This window comes from Oryx dammah, unplaced genomic scaffold, assembly GCF_014754425.2.
Source record: "Oryx dammah isolate SB20612 unplaced genomic scaffold, SCBI_Odam_1.1 HiC_scaffold_11, whole genome shotgun sequence".
NCBI classification, from domain to species: domain Eukaryota; kingdom Metazoa; phylum Chordata; class Mammalia; order Artiodactyla; family Bovidae; genus Oryx; species Oryx dammah.
The window spans coordinates 36,566,386-36,585,870 of record NW_024070195.1 but is presented as its reverse complement, the minus strand read 5'-3'; the positions used below and the strand labels follow the sequence as shown (position 1 = coordinate 36,585,870).

General features: G+C 47.7%; 1 long non-coding RNA gene across 1 annotated transcript; it reads right to left on the bottom strand.

The window, feature by feature from the left end:
- Positions 1-1,721: 1,721 nt before the first annotated feature.
- Positions 1,722-14,677, bottom strand: LOC120870154. The gene is made up of 2 exons (XR_005722735.1): positions 14,581-14,677; positions 1,722-2,319 (listed from the first exon to the last, which is right to left on the bottom strand). It is a non-coding gene; the product is annotated as an uncharacterized LOC120870154 (long non-coding RNA).
- Between the last annotated feature and the right edge of the window lie 4,808 nt (positions 14,678-19,485).

Below are 19,485 nucleotides of genomic sequence, written 5' to 3'. Positions count from 1 at the left end.
ATATCCTCTCCCTTCTGGGTCGCCACGGAGCATCGAGTAGAGTTCCCCGCATCACACAGCAGGTTTCACCAGTCCTCTGCTCCGTGCATAGCCATGTATACACATCAGTCCCGCTCTCCCAACCCATCCCACGCCCCCCATTCCCCCCTTGGTGTCCATACATTTGTTTTCTATGTCTGTGTCTACTTTTGTTTGGCAAATAGGTTCATCTGTACCGTTTTTCTAGATTCCAAGCATGTGTGTTAATAGACTATGTTTGTTTCTCTCTTTCTGGTTTGCTTTATTCTGTATGACAGTCTCTAGGTCCATCCACGTCTCTACAAATGACCCACTCTTGTTCCTTACAATGTCTGAGTAGTATTCCATTGTGTATACATACCACATCTTTTTTTAGCCATTCCTCCGTCCATGAGTAGAAGTATTTAGAAGAAAAGTCTGCTTCAACTTCCATTCTCATTCCAGTGCCCCAATGTGCAAAAATTTGCCACATTTTAATCTGAGTTAGTTTTCCTATTTCTTTTCTTACCCAAGATCCCTAAGACATGCTTAAGGCACTGTGTACCCCTGGAGGAGAAGAGACCACTAGAAATGGAGGAGTTAGGGTTAAAACAACAAAGGAAAGACACACATTTTTGTAAAAAAAAAAAAAAATAACTGTATCGGTATCCATTGCAAGAAAAATATTTCATGTAACTAACAACTAAAATTGTTTTCTAAATGACTTGGCAGTTCTCCCTGACGTATCAATTAAGTTAATTACAATTCAATTTTATCTTTCCTTGAAGTACATTCCTCTACCTGATAACAAGTGGTTACCATTTACTTCAGTGACTATAGGCCCTAAAAAGCAATTCTCAAAACCCTCTTTTCACTTCAAATATCTTAACTCAGTGGATCATTCAGTGGTTCAGCATTTTTATCCACCTGGTTAATCTGCATGCAGCTGGTGTGACAATCTCTGCTTTATAGCAGATGTGTGAGCTGTATGTTGCTACTCCTGAACCTAGTGGCTTTAAACCATAACATTTAAATAGTCCGTGAGCCAGTCTGGGCTCAGCTGGGTGGTTCTTCTGGCCTCAGTTGGGTTTAACTCACATGTCTGGAGCTGGGCTGTGTATTGGCTGACAAAGACTGGTCTTAGCTAGGAGGACTGGGCTGACTGTTCTGTTCCATGTGGCTCTGTTCCAGGCTGGCCTAGGTGTGTTTTTAAGAGAGCATTTTATGCAAGCCTCAGAGGTGTCTCACCCTTGTATTTCACTGGACAAAGCCAGATACATGACAAGTTGAGAGTCAAGGGATGGGTACCACCCTCCCAGCTGAGAACATACAACTAAGGGTGTGACTATAGGGAGAGGGAAGAATTGTGGCCAAATGATGCAGCCTGTCACAGCCAGCGTCAGGCGTCCCCCTTGCAGGGAGCGTGCCAGGCAGCTGGTGTAACGGACCATCAGGTGCCCCACAGGCACTGGGGAGCAAATGGACAGAACTCTTCTCCCACCAACCACTTCAGCTATGGCTTCAGAGTCAAGGTGTCTCACCCTCTCACCACACACATGTTGCTCCTGGTAACACAATGTTGGGCTGTCAGGGACCACCTAGGAAGGCAGCAGTCAAACAGGGCTGGTCTTCCTGGGGCCAAGGAGTCCACCCCCAGCTCAGGACAGGGCAGCGACTCAAGTCTCTGAACACGTTGCTGAAAATAAACTGTGGCTAGAGTTCAATCACTTAAAAAACGAACATCATTTATTTCCTGTATTAACTGGTGATACCTTAAAATAGATGACCTGGAGAGAATCTATCAAATCTTCAGTTTGTCAATATCATGCCAAGGAAAGGAGCATAATTCAGAAAGCAATTATGAGAAATTGTGTAAGGCAGTGCAGAGTTCAAGGTCAGGGGCCAGGCTATCCACTTGCCTCCATGCACCAGGGCTCACCCCAGGGCTGGGGCACACCAAGTGTGCGCTTAACAAGTGCACACTGACCTTGGCTTCAAAGAATATACTTGTGATGTTTTGGTGCAAAGAGAACAACCAAGTAGATGAGCCTGAGAAAGATTAGGGGAGTCCCTTAAGGGCCTTTGGTCTGAATCTAAGGTTCATATGTGGTATATTTGTCAGAACTGTCACAGGAGCAAATGACAGAAACCTAACTCAGGGTCACCTGAAAAAATGGGGGATTTATTGTCTTAGAACCCTCCCTGGGGATTTTCAGACAAAATCTCAGGAAAGGCAGGCCTTTCCTGGTCACAGAATTTCCAGATGGAGGTGAGTCCGGGGCTGGTTATTGACCAACTCCTCAACAACTCCCCGCCTTCCACCTACAATGTGAAGAAAAAAGGTCAGTGAGATTAGAGTTTAGGCAAAGAAAAGCTGGGAAGCAGAGGAGAGGGAGGGAAAAAGATAGAGCTGCTGTATCCAAGTATTCCTGAAGCTAGCTTCTTTGCAGCCTTCCTGGTTATTTGGTCACCTGAGGCAATAAATCCCCCATTCTTTTCAAGTGACCCCGAGTTAGGGGCCCCAAACTAGAAACAAGCCAATATCAATCAACAACAGAATGGATACAAAATCTGTGGCAGATTCACATGTGGAATACTCCCTAGCACAGAAAATGAACACTTGTACACACCAGATATTTTGTTAGAAGCTAGATACACACAAAAAAACATACTGTGTGCATGCATTTATAGAAGTTAAAGAAGTTAAGAAGAAGCAAAGCCAGTTTTGGTGACAGAGATCAAACAGTGGTTACCCCATGGGATGGGGTAGAGACTGGAACGGGGCACCAGGAAGACCGAGGATGTGCTGGAGAACGGGTTATACAGGTGTAGTCGCAAATAAGAAGGCATCACGCTGTGCACTACAGATCTGTGTGCTCTACTGTACGTACGCCATACCTCAATGTAAAAAGCAACTATTCATTATCAGGCTTGATTGAAGTTCCAAGCCCTTCAAATGGCACTTGTTCTTTAATTCATTCATTAAAAAGAGAACCTGGCATTTCCCCATCTAGGCTTCCTACTGGATTCGTTTCTCAGTTTATCTCCCTACAGGTGATTTAACGAGACCTCACTCAGGAGACCATTCTGGGGTTCCGCCCTCCCCTTACCCAGTTCCCAAATTCCAACCAAGTAAACCCAGAAGTTCCAAAGGGGCCCCCAACTTTCCTGGGCTCAACCATCAGGGTGATCTGGGGTTGAGGATGCCAGCTCTCACACCCCATTCTCCTGAGCCAGCTGGCCCTTGTGTGGCCAGGAGGGGCTGGGGCTCCCTGGAGGAGCTGAGGAGGCGTGCCTGAAGAGGCAGGATGTGGGGAGATCAGTCCTCCACACTTGCTCTGGAGGAGGACCATCAATAGAAAAACATCTTCATAGAAGGTTCTGGAACCAGACACAGGACCATGTTTACAGGGGCCAGACACTGGGGAAAGGTCTCTGTTTTGGACTTGCTTTGCGGGTTGGCTAATTCCTTACTTTCCCACTAGATGACTTTGATCTTGCCCATGTCAACTTCCTCACAGCAAAATGAACCCCAAACACCCACTCATAGACTTAGCTTGACAGACAGGATGGGGAGCGAGGTGGGAGGGGGGTTCAGGATGGGGGAGACACATGTGTACCTATGGCTGATGCTGAGGCAAAAAACGTCACAATATTGTAAAGCAATTGTGTGCTCAGCCACTCAGTTGTGTCCAACTCTGCAACCCCATGGACTGCAGCCCACCAGGCTCCTCTGTCCACGGGGATTCTCCAAGCAAGAACACCAGAGTGGGCAGCCATGTCCTTCTTCAGGGGCTCTTTCTAACACAGGTGTCGAACCCAGGTCTCCCACACTGCAGGTGGATTCTTGACAATCTGAGCCACCAGGGAAGCCCTCTAAAGCAATTATCCTCCAATTAAAAAAAGAGAGATGCTGCAGAAGAACTAATCTAGTTTACGCAGTACCATTTGTGTGGAAAGAACCCTTCCTCAAGAGGTTGTCCTACCTTACATGGAAATTTATCACCAAATACTGATTTTCTTAGAATAAGATATAATTGCCATCTGTTGTAAAAATTATCATATTAAGTTTTCAAAGCCACAAAGTCTCTAATGTGACTGATAAACCCAGGTATCGAATCCAGGTCTCCCACGCTGCAGGTGGGTTCTTTACCATCTGAGCTACCAAGGAAGCCCTCTAAAGCAATTATCCCCCGATTAAAAAAAAAAGAGAGATGTTGCAGAAAAATTAATCTAGTTTACACAGTACCTTTTGTGTGGAAAGAACTCTTCCTCAAGAGGTTGTTACATGGAAATTTATCATAAATTACATGGAAATTTATCATAAAATACTGATTTTCTTAGAATAAGATATGTAATTGCCATCTGTTGCAAAAATTGTCATATTGTTTTCAAAGTCTCTAATGTGTGACTGGTAAACAGTAGGACTGTGCAGGGTACAGCCTGAGCAACCACACATATATATCCCTGCCTGCAGGATATGAGGCCCTATAAGAATATATGAGGTTTGCCTTATTTTTCTAGCCAGGCCACTTAGGTTACCTCCTTTATTTTTGCAGGACATTATTCTTTCTATGGACTGAATTGTGGTTCCCAAACTCACCCCTGCCCACAAAAATTCATGTGTTTGAGGCTTTAGGAGAGAATTAGGTTTAGATGAGGTCACTGGTGGGGGCAGGGGTAGACGGGCTCATGATAGGATTAGTGCCCTCATAAGAAGAAGAGGGGGCTTCCCTGGTGGTTCACACAGTAAAGAAACCGTCTGCAATGCAGGAGACTAAGACCTGGGTTCGATCCCTGGATCAGGAAGATCCCCTGGAGTGGGAATGGCAACCCACTCCAGTATTCTTGCCTGGAGAATTCCATGGACAGAGAAGCCTGGTGGGCTACAGTCCATGGGGTTGAAGAGAGTCAGATAAGCTGAGCACAACAGCACAGCAGGAAGAAGAGGAGGCACTTGGCTCTCTCTGTGCCATGTGAGGACACAGCAAGAAGGCAGCCACCTGCAAGCTGAGAAGAGAGCCCTCACCGGGAGCCAATCAAGCTGGCACCCTGATCTCGGGACTTCCAGCCTCCTGTGAAATGCGTCTAAACCACTCAGCCTGTGGCATTTTGTTATGGCAGCCCAAGCTGAGTAAGGCACATACTGGTACCAAGCAGCAGGATGCCGCTGTCACAAATACCTAAAAATGTGGCCCTGACTTAGGAACTGGGTGATCGATAAAGACTAAAGAGTTTTAAGATGCCTTCTAGAAATATGTATGTTAAGGGGGGATTCTGCTGAGGCCTCAGACAGAAAAGAGGAACATGTTAATGGAAACTAGAGGAAAGGCATGACCCCTGTTTTAATGTGGCCAAGAACTTGGCTGACTTGTCTCCAGTGTTTTGTGGAAGATAAACCTCCGAGGGATGAAATTGGACACTTAGCTACTCAGATCTCTAAGTAAAGCACTGAAGGAGTGGTTTGGTTCCTCCTGACTGCCTATAGTAAAACACAAAGGAAAAGAGGTGAATTGAAGCAGTTGTTAAGCAAAAAGAAGCCCGAACTGGACAATCTGGAAAATTTTCAGCCTAAGAGTTGACTTACTGGAAAAGACTCTGATGCTGGGAGGGACTAGGGGCAGGAGGAGAAGGGGATGACAGGATGAGATGGCTGGATGGCATCACCGACTCGATGGACATGAGTTTGAGTAAACTCCGGGAGTTGGTGATAGACAGGGAGGCCTGATGTGCTGCGATTCATGGGGTCGCAAAGAGTCGGACACAACTGAGCGACTGAACTGTATTACAAAAATGAGATGCCTTGACCTGAAATGAATATTAAGGGTGTGCCTGAACAACCATTTGATTAGGAGATCATGGGTACAACTCCAGGACTTAATCAGACATCTCAGCAGAAGCCAGAAATGGAGATGGGATTATAGTCATGCCTCAGTATCCACTGGGGGCAGGGAGGGGGCAGGTTCCAGGAACCTCACTATAACGAAATCCAAGGATGTTCAAATTCCTCATATAAAATGACACTGTATTTGCATATAATGTATGCATATCCTCCCATACACTTTAAATCGTCTCTAGATTACTTGTAATACCTAATACAATGTAAAAGCTATATAAATAGTTGTAAATACAATGTAAAAGCTATGTAAAAAATTACCTGCATGTGGCAAATTCAACTTCTGTGTTTTGGAACGTCCTGGAATGCTTTTTGCTGTTGTTCTGTTTTGGAACTTTTTTTTAATAACTTTTTTGACCTGTGGCTGGTTGGAACCTGGATATGTAGAGGGTTTACTGTATACAATGACACTGCCCATTTGAACTATTAGGGGACAGAAAAAACGAGGAAATGAAGGAAAACTGCTGGACTTCTTTGATGAGCCAACAGGGCTGGATCATAGAGCTGTTCGACTGTGAGCATGCACTATTCTCCAGGAAAAGAAAAGATGGACCCCAAAGGCAATTCAGAGGTCATCGGAACCACCCTCTAAGTTTCAACAGGCCAGACAGCCCCCAACTGAAGTCTAGGGGCCAGGACTGCCTTGTGGGTTCAGGACAACCTGTGGAACCTTGGGGTCAGAGTCTTGGGGCTATGACCCCCACTTGGCAGAGCTGCAGAGAAGGGACTCCTGGCCCAGTGGGTCTGGAAGGCAGGGCGTTGAACCAAAAAGGACTATCCTTGAGACTGAAGATCCAGTGGCGTTCCCCTTGCCAAATTTTGACTTGCTTAGGGTTTGTTATTTCTTTTCCCTTTTCTGTTTCTCCATTTTGGAATGGAGATGCGTAACCTTTGCCTGTAAGCACATCACTTGTGGATTCACAGGTTCACAGCTGAAGAGGAATGTTGCCTCAGGATGAACCCCACCCAAGTCTCACCCACGTCTGATATTTAGGTGAGACTTTAGACTTGATGCTGGAATTAGTTAAGGCTTGGGGGCTGTTGGAAGGGAATGAATGCATTTTTTATGAGAGGACACACATTTGGTGGGGGAGCAGGACTGGAATGTTATGGATTGAATATTTGTGTTCTGACCAATTCATCTGTTGAAGCCCTGATGGGATGGGATCTGTACATAGGGCCTTTGGAGATAATCAGGTCATAAGGGCTGGCGCTCTTGAGACGGGGTCAGTGTCTTCACAGGAAAGAGAGATGGTAAGAGCTCTTCTTGCCTGGTGAGCACATAGTGAGGAGGAGGCTGTCTGCAAGCCCAGAAGAGGGCCCTCATCAGAACCCAATAGCCTGGCACCCAGGTCTTGAACTTCTAGCTTTCAGAACTGTGAGAAACAAATTCCTGACACTCATGCCACCCAGTCTGTGGTATTTTGTTATGGCAGCCACGGTGGATTAAGACAGTTCTCATCATCTGTTAAAGGAACTACCCCTGAAGATACAGCGCTAATGGCTGAGCTGTAATCCCTCAGAGGGACACTGGAATCCTGGGGTGTAAACCCAGCCCCCTAAGAGAGAAGCGCTCCTGGTGGGCCTTTGAGCTGCATGGCTGTCACTGGTCAAGGGTGTATTTAAGGCATAAAGGAGGCGCTGCCACCTCCTGAGAGACACCCTCCCTCATCAGACGGCAGCCAACACGCCCCTCTACCCACACCTGAAGATGGTCCTGGCTCTGGGTTCCAAGACCTTGCTCTCTGGGAAGGAGGCTGATCCATCAAGATGCCAGGGTATGAAAGTGCCCGAGACACGAGTGTGCCATCCCCACAGCCTCCTTCTGGCTGTAAAATTAGCCCAGCCTGTTTCAGGGAGCCATCTGGCGGGTGGGAGGAGTAGGGAGTAGGCTCTGACCCTGCCGGGGTGCTTGGCTTAGAGACAATAAGAAAAGTCATTGAGCGGCTTCTACACGCTTCCTTCCCTGCAGTTCCTGCTTTCATATTCTGGAAGAAAGAAAAGGCATTCTGGCGATGACAGCGGGCCCTGCTAGGGGAAGAACGTGGCTGCTCTTGGAGGGGCCAGATCCCTGGGGAATCCACGGTCTCCCAAGCTCCACGAGGCTTTCTGGAGGCTGAGCCTCTTTGGTCCCTTGTTCATTCGGCATCTCCCAGGGGTGCCCTAGTGTGTGAGCCGAGGGGAGACAAAGATGTGCAGGGAAACACCTCCTCTTCTGCCAGCTCACAGCCTGCAGTGGGAGTCAGGCTCACAGCCAGTCATTGCCAAAGGCTGTGTGGAGTCCTGTGAGAGAAATGGCAGAACAATGATACTGCCAGGATGCGGAAGAATGAAGAAAGTCTTCCTGACCCTCAGGGAAGGCTCCCGAAGCAGATCACGTTTACACTCCGTACATCAGAGTTCAAAGGTAGAGACAGGGTGGTCTGGGAACAGCCAAGGAGCTTAGGATGGGCTGGCAGTGGACATACCAGACACCCAGGTGGGGTTGAGGTCCGTGTGGGCGTGTGGGTGGCACCGTGTGGTTTGGATTTTATCCCAAGTAGGTGTTCATCCAAAGATTTTTGGCAAAGGCAGGCGGTAACTTCCCCAGAGAGGAATGGCATGCCCTCACCTGAAACCTGGACTCTCCCAGGAAGGAGCTGCGGGGGTCCGAGCCCTTAGACCCTCCTCCCTGGAGCCTGGCTGAGGCTGGCGCCCAGGGCCTTGCAAGTCCAGCCCAGCCCTGGCTGTGCTCTGCGTGGGTCTGGCCTGCATGTGCTGCCATGATTATATACCTTCAAGTCATTCGGGAAACCTTCGGTTCAGCTTCTCCGGTCATGGCTCAGGTTTTGTGATAACACGTGAGAGTCCAGGAGTAGGTGAATCTTGAAAGGAGAAATCACTGGGTCATATTGATCACAGAGCTCCCTGCCCCACGCGAGGCTGGGGGTCAAGCCAGAACTAGGTCCTGTGAAGGTCCCAGCCCTGACTCTGCCCAGTCAGGGTCTCAGGCTCTCAGACAAGGCATCTGTGTTCCTCTTTCTCTCCTGAGAATGTCTACAGGAAAATATACATAGGCAGGCATGGAGCCTGGGCCACACACAACATGACTCACAACCAAGGAAATAGGCTGCCACCTTCCCTGCTCTGTATGTAGAGACTCTTGACTTCCTGTAAATAAATGAACTTGGCTTTAACTCCATTACCAGGGCTAATCTGTCCCATCTCCACCTGCCTCGCACAGGACATGGGCTCATTCATTAGGAATGGTGTGTGCACTTTGCTGAGTCCTCTGGAGGGATCTGCTATGCAGTGTGTAGACAGTTCACCCAGGAAAAGGTCAGAGCCAAAGGGCAAAGTGGCTCCTCTCCACCCCCGCCCACCCCCCAGGGGGCAGCTCTGTGCCCTTGGCCCCTCCACTCACCAGCCCTGTGGTGAGCTCAAGGCCACAGCAGCATCTTCCTGGGCTGTGCCCATTTTGTCTGTAGCCCTTCTGGGTTTACAGGAGGGAGAAGAGGGAGTCTCGGAGAAAGAGCTCAAGTTAGATTGTCTAGGGCAGTGACTCTCAACCTTCAGGTACATCAGAGTCCCCTGGAGGGCTGGGAAACTCAAGGTAGCTGGGCCCCACCCCAGAGCTGCTGCTTCTTTTTTTTATTTTTTACTGGAGTATAGTTGATTTGCAATGTTGTGTTTAGTTTCAGGTGTACAGCAAAGTGAATCAGTTAAACATAAGCATATATCCACACTTTTTCAGATTCTTCTCCCATATAGAATATTGAGCAGAGTTACCTGTGCTACACAGTAGGTCCTTATTAGTCATTTATTTTATATATAGTAGTGTGTATATCAATTCCAATCTCCCAATTTATCACCCCCCGCCATGACTGTCCCACCTGGTAAATGCAGCCATGAAATTAAAAGACACCTGCTCCTTGGAAGGAAAGTTATGACCAACCTAGATAGCATATTAAAAAGCAGAGACATTACTTGCTGCTCGGAGAGCAGTGGGTCTCTCCCCCCAAAGAAGTGGCGGGGAGGAAGAAGTGGCGGGGAGGAGGAGTGAGTCCCAAGAGGCACTCTATATACTGCTACATTGTTTGCAGTTTTAAAAGGAGAATGATTTGTGTGTTACTATGTGATTAAAAAATTATGTCAAGAGAATGAAGATACAAGTCATAGACTGGGAGAAAATAATTATAAAAGACATCTGATAAAAAATAAAACTGCTTCCAACATGAACAAAGAACTCTAAAAACTCAAAAATAAGCAAAGAACCCAACTAAAAATTGGGCCAAAGACCTTAACAGATGCCTCATCAAAAAAGATATTCAGATGGCAAATAAGTATATAAAAATATGTTCCACCTCACCCTCCTACACTGTTGATGGGATATAAGTTGGGGCAGCCACTATGGAAAACAGTATGGAGGTACCTCAGAAGACTAAAAATAGAATTACCATATGATCCAGAAATCCCCTTCCTGGGAATATACTCAGACAAAACTCCAATTCAAAAAGATACACACACCCCTAAGTTCATAGCGACACTATTCACAATAGCCAAGAGATGGACACAACCTAAATGTCCATCAGCAAATGAATGGATAAGGAAGACACGGTACATACATGCAGTGGAATATTACTCAGCAGTGAAAAGAACAAAATAATGCCATTTGCAGCAACAAGGATGCGGTTAGAGATGATCATATCAAGTGAAGTAAGTCAGAAAGACAAATACCATATGCCACTTATATGTGGGATCTAAAATGCAGCACAAGTGAACCCATCTACAATCCAGAAACAGACTCACAGAAAGAGAGAACAGACGGCTGGTTGCCAAGGTTGGGGAGGAAACCGATGGATTGCGAGCCTGGGGTTGAAGATGCGAACCGTTACATTTGGAATGGACAAACAATACGGTCCTAATTCATAGCATAGGATATTCAATAGCCCGTGATAACCCATAATGAAAAAGAAAATTAAAAAAGAACATATATACATGTATTACTGAGTCACTTTGCTGTACAGCAGAGATTGGTACATTGTAAGTCAACTATACTTCAATAAAAAATAAATATGCTCCACCTCATACCGTCAGGAAAATGCAAATTAAAACAACAAGAAACTACTACTGCACATCTATTTGGATGGTCAAAATCTGGAACACTGACAACACCAAATTCAGGCAAGGATGTGGAGAAACAGAAACTATCATTCATTGCTAGTGGGGATGCAAAATGGTACAGTCTCTTTGAAAAGCAGATTGGTAGTTTCTTACAAAACTAAACATACTCCAATCATACAATCCAGCAATCATGCTCCTTGGTATTTACTCATAGGAACTGAAAACTTATGTCCACATAAGAGTCTGCACATGAATGTTTATAGCGGCTTTACTCGTAATTGATGTCCTTCAGTAGCAACCGAGATGCCCTTCAGTAGGTGAATGGATAAGTAAACGGGTACATCTAGACAATGAAATACTATTCAGTGCTAAAAAGATATGAGCTATCAAGCCATGAAAAGATGTGGAGGAAACTTAGATGCATATTATTAAGTGAAAGAAGGCAATGTGAAAAAGCTACCTACTGTTATGTTTCCAACTTTATGACATTTTGGAAAAGGCAAAACTATGGAGATAATAAAAAGATCAGTGGTTTCCAGGGGCTAGAGAGGCGGGAAGGGATGAATAGGTGGAGCACAGAGGATTTTTAGGGCCCCGAAAATGTTCTGTATGCTACTGTAATGATGGATACGTGCCATTATATCAAACATTTGTCCAAACCCATAGAACACAAACAGTGAGCCCCAAGGCCAACTATGGACTTTAGGTGATAACAATGTGTCAGTATAAGTTCATCAGCTGCAACAAAGGCACCTCTCTGGGGGGTGATCTTGGTAACGGGGAGGCTCTGCACACGTGGGAGTACGTGATAAATCTCTGAACCTTCCCTTCAGTTTTGCTGTGAACCTAAAACTGTTCTCAAAAAAGGTAAAAAAAAAAAAAAAAACAACGGATAAAGGACCAACCCTTTGACTAAAGCATCCTCTCTAAAGATACTAACTCTGCTATCCCACACCCCCGCTGAGTCCTAAAATGTATCTAGCTAATAGCATTACTAAGCGCCAGGTGCTGCTGAAAGACTTTTAAATACACAGACTTATTTAGTCCTCAGAACAACCACACGAAGTGGGTACTTTTTATTAGCCCTGTTCCCCCATGTGGGGAAACTAAGGCACAGGGATGTCAGTTACCTTATTCAAGGTCACTTGTTTAATTAGCAGCGGGGCTGACATTCATCCCCTGCTGGACTAATTCTGGGATGTGTCCTGACCTCTAGGCGGGCTGTACCACTTAAGTTACAGATACCCTGAGGATGGTCAAAAGATGGAGTCATATTTATTCACATCTAACCCACTTTCTTCTAAAGAAGATTTGAGGGAACTGCTACCTGCATTTTGTTATCCAGAGCATACATTGCATAGAAAAGCTACCTTTAATTAAATTTCTGCTAGAAACACAATACAGAAACATAAGCTTAAGCACAATGGCTTACCGCCCCTACCCTCTCCAAAAAAAAAAAAAAACAAACAAACCCATGTCATCAAAGTAGATGCGACCTATGGCTTCTGAGAGTCCCTGTTCATAATGGTCTCTCACTGGCTACTGGCAGGCAAGCAGCAGTAGGTGTCAGGAGTGGAAACGTTTATGGGGAGGGGGCAACTTTTAAATACAGAACATTCTCTACATTAACTTCATTTCTTCCATGCATGGGGAAAAGAGCTGTATGATTCGACTGGAGTGGAGGAACCCTTGGCCCCTCTCAGAGCCCCCAAGTTCTCAGTGGAGCCTGAAGCTGATAGACTGGAGGGCCTTAAGAGGAGCTCTTCCTCTGAGCCGCTCAGGCCCCATCCAGCCTGAGTCAGCGTCTTCTGCAGTGAGAGAGGGGAGGAGCCTGGCCTTGCTCTCTCTTTTCTCTACAAATGCCCTCCAGGTGATCCCACTGTGTGGCTGGGGCCGAGAACCACCAGGAAGGCTCCCTGCAATTTTAAAGTTCCGATTCTCAACTCTAAAATCCCTCGGTTTTTTAGAAGTACTGTGCGTTCTTATCCTCTCCCACAGCACCCAAGTCCTTGCCCTGCCTTTCCGGGGGGCGGTGCTGGGTTGGTTTGAAATTTAATCACCTCCTTGGAACCAGCTCCCCAGAGGGCTGCTTGTTCACCTCCGGTGAGGCCAGTGGGTTTATTTATGGTTTCTGATTTTATTTATTTCCCCGCCTCAGAGCTGTTCTTCTGCATACAGAGAACTTGGGCTGTCTGCTGCCTGCCGGCCTAGGGCCGCCGTGAGCCAGGCCAGGATGGATGGCAGAGTCAGTCCAGCCCATTGGCTGAGAAGCTGGTCGCCTTCCTGGGGTGATTTATGCCATGCAGCAAGGTCCTGCCTGCGCCCAAACGTCTCCCCCACAAGCTTTGCCAGCACAGGGCCTTGGGGGAGGGGGGTGCCTGGAAAATTCTGTTTTAATTCAGAGGGCTCGGCTCTGCCTATTTATTCTTTCCCTTGAGCACCAGCCCAGGTGGGCGTCAGCCGGATCTTGTTTTAACGCATGTTTATCCCCCTCCCCCATCTTCCACGGCCAAAGACCAGTCTGGAGGGGTGGGGCGGGGAAAGTCTGCGTTGGAGGCGACAAAGAGGGGACAGGCCCATCATTTGTACCTGATTTCTATTTTTCCTGCATTATATACCTCACTTGATACTCACTCCTGCCCACCCTCTCCCACCACCCTAACCAGGGTTCTGCCGAGTAGCTGGCATATCAGGCAGAATCTAAACAGGACATCAGAAATCAATTCAAGTACACAGTGGAGGGAATGTAACGCTGGGGCTTGGTCACAGAGACACTGGCGGAGTCAAGAGTCAGAAAGGGCAGGAAAGCAACTTAGAAATTGTGGTGGTTGTTTAGTTGCTCAGCCGTGGCGGACTCTTTTGCCACCCCATGCACTGCAGCCCGCTAGGCTCCTCTGTCCGTGGGATTCTCCAGGCAAGAATACAGGAGTGGGTTGCCGTGCCCTCCTCCTGGGGATCTTCCCAATCCAGGGGTCAAACCTATATCTCTTATTTCTCCTGCATTGGCAGGTGTATCCTTTACCACCAAGCCACCTGGGAAGCCCAACTTAGAAATTAGCAGCATTCAGAAGCCATGGTCAGCTCTGAGGTGGGGAGGGATGAGGCGGGGGTAGAAAGGAGAGGGTGTGTGTTGGCAGAGCCTGGAAGCTGGAGCCACCAGGACAGCTGGGACGAGAGCGAGGCCACGGTTAGAGCCAGAGCTAGGCTGGAGCTGACCCCCGGCAAGGAGAGAGGGGCCCAGACCCTGCGGCATCTTTCCTGACCCTGTGCTCCCAGCCTGGGACATGAAACCCCGCTGACAAGGAGTCTGGAGAAGGCAGATGGAAAACCGGGGCAAGGACTGAGGCTAAGAGGCCCAAGACCAACCCAACAGGATCGCCAGACCACCCTGCACCTGCTGCGAGGCCACTGAGCCCAAAGCCCACGGCTAGTTGGGGGTTGGACCCAGGCCTCTGTTATCGCAGGCCTTTCCCTGGACCGGACATAGCAGGCCTCTGGCCCTGGCCCGCTTCTTTAGAACCAAGAACTGCCTTGAAGGCAGACGGTGGAGGAGAAGGGGTTGACTGTGGTGATGGAGGACTCACCGAGCTTCTCGTTCCAGGCTCTGGCCACGTAATTCCCTGCAGGAGAGTCACGGCCATGCGCTCATCAAGGCGTCTCCTCCTCTGAGCCCCGGGTGAGGCGGCATCTCCCAGCCTCCCCTGCGCCCAAGCAGCGCCCACGTGACCAGAACCAGCCAAGGGCGTGTGAGCAGGAGCCTCCCGCGTCTCTTCCAATCCAAGGCGTTCAGAAGCCGGTGTGACGTTCTGCGTTCTTGTTTGTCTGCCACAGTCACCCGGAAGCTGGGGAGTATTGAACACGACGCCACAAGACGGAAGCAGCCTTGATTCCCGTCCAGAGGATCACACAATCTATAGTGGAATGTGTGTGTGAGAAGAATCTTTATTGCATTAAGATACTGAGATTTGTGAGTACTGAGAACATACTGTATAATACAGGGAAGTCTACTTACATAAAGCTCTGTGGTGACCCCCACTGGGAAGGAAGTCCCAAACGGAGGGAATATGTGTATATGCATGGCTGATTCATTTTGCTTTTACAGTCGAAACTAACCCAACTGAACTCCAATAAAAATTAATTTTAAAAAAGATACTGAGATTTTGAAGGGTTTTCATATTTTTTTAACCACGGCATACTTGACATCACCTCAATATAGTTGCTGTGTGCTACAATAGGTCCTCCCACCGTATCAGCTCCCCTCTTATGTGCTTCTGTATCCACCAGGGCAGCCCTGGTTGCATTTCTGTGGTCCTTGCTGAGACTGTGATTTCCACGGAGGCCAGGAACTGCTTTAGTACCATGACATTATCTCTAAGCTAGCAGAGTGGCTGACACCGAGGGGGAAAGTAGCTGTTGACTAAATCGATGAGTGAATAAAAAAATAAATAAAAGCAAGACCAGAACTGGAACTTGGCATTTACCAGAGCACTCAATCCACTCCAGTGTTCTTGCCTGGAGAATCTCCACAAGGAAAATACTCAATCCAAGGGAGGCAGAATATAGCTCAGGAGAAGCTTGATGGATTAGAAAAACGATCCACTTAGGACAGGTGAAATACAAGGCAAGGCTTTCAGAAGTTAAGCACAAACCCCTCCGGTCCAGAAGGAGGCGAGGAGAAGACCTAAGGGGACCCAGGGTCGTAGGGACCATGAGCCTGATAATATCCTCAAGGAGGGGCCAGCCTCCACCACTGGGACAGGGCCCAGGAGGAGGAAGCCACACATGCAAGACGTGGTGCGATCATCCCACTGCACTTGGCCTTCTCCCGGCGTCTTATTTTAGCTGTCACATTTAAGAAGGATTTGGAGATTTTGGAGGGGAGCCAGAGCCAATAGGAGAAATGATGAAAAGTTGGGAAAAAAATAGAACTTGTAGAAAAAGCTGAGGGGGTGGGTGGGAGTTAAACGGGGCTGGGGGAGGCAGGCAGGGGCTAATGAGCACCTCTGTAGCTCAGAGGGACAGAATGAGGGGATCTGGGTTCCTATAGCAGCAAGAAAGACCCAAGTTAGACTCCAGACAGTGAACCTCGGTTTAAAGGGAGTGATAGGTTGAAGGAGGTGGTTGGGCCTCTGGTGACGTCAGCACCTGCCTTGGCTGTCCGTCTTCTCAGGACACCTCAGTGGGCCCCTCCCTGGTCCCATAAAGGGCCGGACATAAAGAGCGCCTGGGAAATGGCAGGCCCTAGAGGTGTCGGAAGATGGAAGAGGTCTGATAATGCCACTGGGGGGTCTCACAGGGCAAGAAAGGAGAAGACCCTGACCAGTGTCTGCCTACTCGGGTTTATGTGAGTCTGGGGCAAAGGGCTGGACAAGATGCCTTCTGTGGGTTTGGAAACTCCTCACATGACCTGAAGACAAGCAATGTGTGAGTAATTTGATATTTGACACGTTCCCCCTCAAGTTTTATCCTGTATGGTTATATCCCTAGGAAATGTCTTAACGTCTGTTGGAGCAGATGGGACAGGCTTTAGAGAAGGGGTCATGGAGCACTAAGGAGGGGTCATGGAGAACTAAGGAGGGCTCATGGATCCCTGGATGTCAGGACTGGGAGGATGCTGGGTAGAGCCAGGGGCTAGCAACTATGATTTTCCTGCAAGAGAAAATGGATCCAGTCCCCCTAGCTGAAGGACATCTGTTCTTCACTGGTCTATGTCAAGTCCTGGGCAGGAGACGCGAAGTCCCTGAGCCAGAGAGGCACCTCAGCTGTAGGATCGTTGCTCCACTCCATCCTGCTCTGGGCACGGCCCTGAGGCACGGCCAGGTGGCTGCCTCTTTTTTTCTCTCCACAAGGGGGCAGTTTCTGGGCCTCCTATTGATTATCTGGTGATTTTAAGCCAAACCGCAGCACCTACTTGGGTCTGCTAAGTCGCTTCAGTCGTGTCCGACTCTGTGTGACCCCATAGACGGCAGCCCACCAGGCTCCCCCGTCCCTGGGATTCTCCAGGCAAGAACACTGGAGTGGGTTGCCATTCCCTTCTCCAATGCAGCAAAGTGAAAAGTGAAAGTGAAGTCGCTCAGTCGTGTCTGACTCTCAGCAACCCCATGGACTGCAGCCCACCAGGCTCCTCCGCCCATGGGATTTTCCAGGCAAGAGTACTGGAGTGGGGTGCCATTGCTTTCTCCCTGCTTGGGTCTATGGAGGCCCAAAAGGCTGATACAGCGCACTCCCACCAGCTGACTTGCATCTAGAGACAGTTGTTGGTCTTATCGGGCTCCTCAATCCCTCCTGACCCCTACCGTCTTTCTCCCACCTGAATGCTGCAGCCACCCCTGCACCTGGCCACTAGAGGGCAGCACGCCATCATCACCACCACCCTAGAAATCCTACCCTCTCCTTCTCCCCCTTCCTTATAGCACAGGAGGATTCATATCGGCACAGCTAGGAAATCACAGGGTAATCTAAGGAGCTTAAATCAAAAGGCGTAAAAAGCTGAAAGATAGACAAAAATGCGTGCCCAGCACTGTGCCAGATGCCAGGGATTAAAAAGTGAATGAGACCCACACCTGCCCAATTCTCAGTCCTAAATGGGAAACAAGGCAACAAGTAATTCCTATGCAGAGCGGTGAGCCTAGACAGTTAGAGAAATGTGCCCATTGAAACAACACCCGAGAGGGACCACCACTCCCCAACTGCGGCAGGGGGCTCAGGGAAGATTCCTGAAGGAGCCAAGTCTTGAAAGATGAGCAGGAAGTAGGAGGTGGAGGAAAGGGCATCCCAAGCAGTGGGAACAGCATGAGCAGAGGCTCAGAGGCTGACAGTTTTCATCCTGGAATGGGGGGTAATCAGAGCTATGCCAGAGTCCGGGCAGCAGGCTCTGCTCCTTTCCTTGTCAATCAGAGGAAACCCCAATTGTTACACCAAGAGCTCAGTGGGGTACCCAGACGCTCTCGTAGACCGACCGACCCTCCCCACTTCTCCTCTTCCTCTCTCCTGTGGACGGTGGGTACCACTCTGTCCTCAGGTCCTCAGGATGCTGACCTCCTGGTTTAGATGTTATTATCATTTTCGGTTTGCTGATGATGAAGCCAGGACTCCCTGAGATGGAGGAACCTGCCCTTGTTTGACGGCTAGTGAGGGACAAGGCAAAACTCTCATCCAGGCTCTCTGACCCCAGGGTCTATGGTCTGTGCTGGCCAGGAGAAGGGACAGCGCCAAAGGTTCTATCTCCACACTGGCCTATAAGGCTGGTCATCTGTAAGCAGATTTTTTTTTTTAACGGAGGCTTTTATGGTAAATGGTTCTACAAACTGGTTTTTTTTAAAGTTAATTTATTCATCTTAATTGAAGGATAATTACTTTACAATATTGTGGTGGTTTTTGCCAAACATCAACATGAATCAGCCACAGATGCACATCCCCCTCATCCTGAACCCCCCTCCCAACTCCCTCCCCACCCCATTCCTCTGGGTTTTCCCAGCTCACTGGCTTTGAGTGTCCTGCTTCATGCATTGAACTTGCCCAGGTCATCTATTTTACATATGGTAATATACATGTCTCAATGTTATTCTCTCAAATCATCCCACCCTTGCCTTCTCCCGCAGCGTCCAAAAGTCTGTTCTTTACATCTGTGTCTCTTTTGCTGCCTTGCATATGGTATCATTGTTGCCATCTTTCTAAATTCCATATATTTCTGTTAATATACAGCATTGGTGTTTCTCTTTCTGACTTACTTCACTCTTATAATAGGCTCCAGTTTCATCCACCTCATTAGAAATGACTCAAATCCATTCCTTTTTATAGCTGAGTAATACTCCATTGTATATATGTACCACAACTTCCTTATCCATTCATCTGCTGGTGGACATCCAGGTTGCTCCCATGTCCTAGCTATTGTAAACAGTACTGCAATGAACATTGGGGTACATGCGTCTCTTTCAATTCTGGTTTCCTCAGTGTGTATGCTCAGCAGTGGGATTTCTGGGTCATAAGGCAGTTCTATTTCCAGTTTTTTAAGGAATCTCTACACTGTTCTCCATAGTGGCTGTACCAGTTTGTATTCCCACCAACAGTGTAAGAGGATTCCCTTTTCTCCACACCCTCTCCAGCATTTATTGTTTGTAGACTTTTTGATGGTGGCAATTCTGACTGGTGTGAGATGACACCTCACTGTGGTTTTGATTTGCATTTCTCTAATAATGAGTGATGTTGAGCATCTTTTCATGTGTTTATTAGCCATTCATATGTATTCTTTGGAGAAATGTCTGTTTATTTCTTTTGCCCACTTTTTGATTGGGTTGTTTGTTTTTCTGGTATTGAGCTGCATGAGCTGCTTGTATATTTTGGAGATTAATTTTTTGTCAGTCATTTCATTTCCTATTATTTTCTCCCATTCTGAAAGCTGCCTTTTCACCTTGCTTACAGTTTCCTCCGTTGTGCAAAAGCTTTTAAGTTTAATTAGGTCCCATTTGTTTATTTTTGCTTTTGTTTCC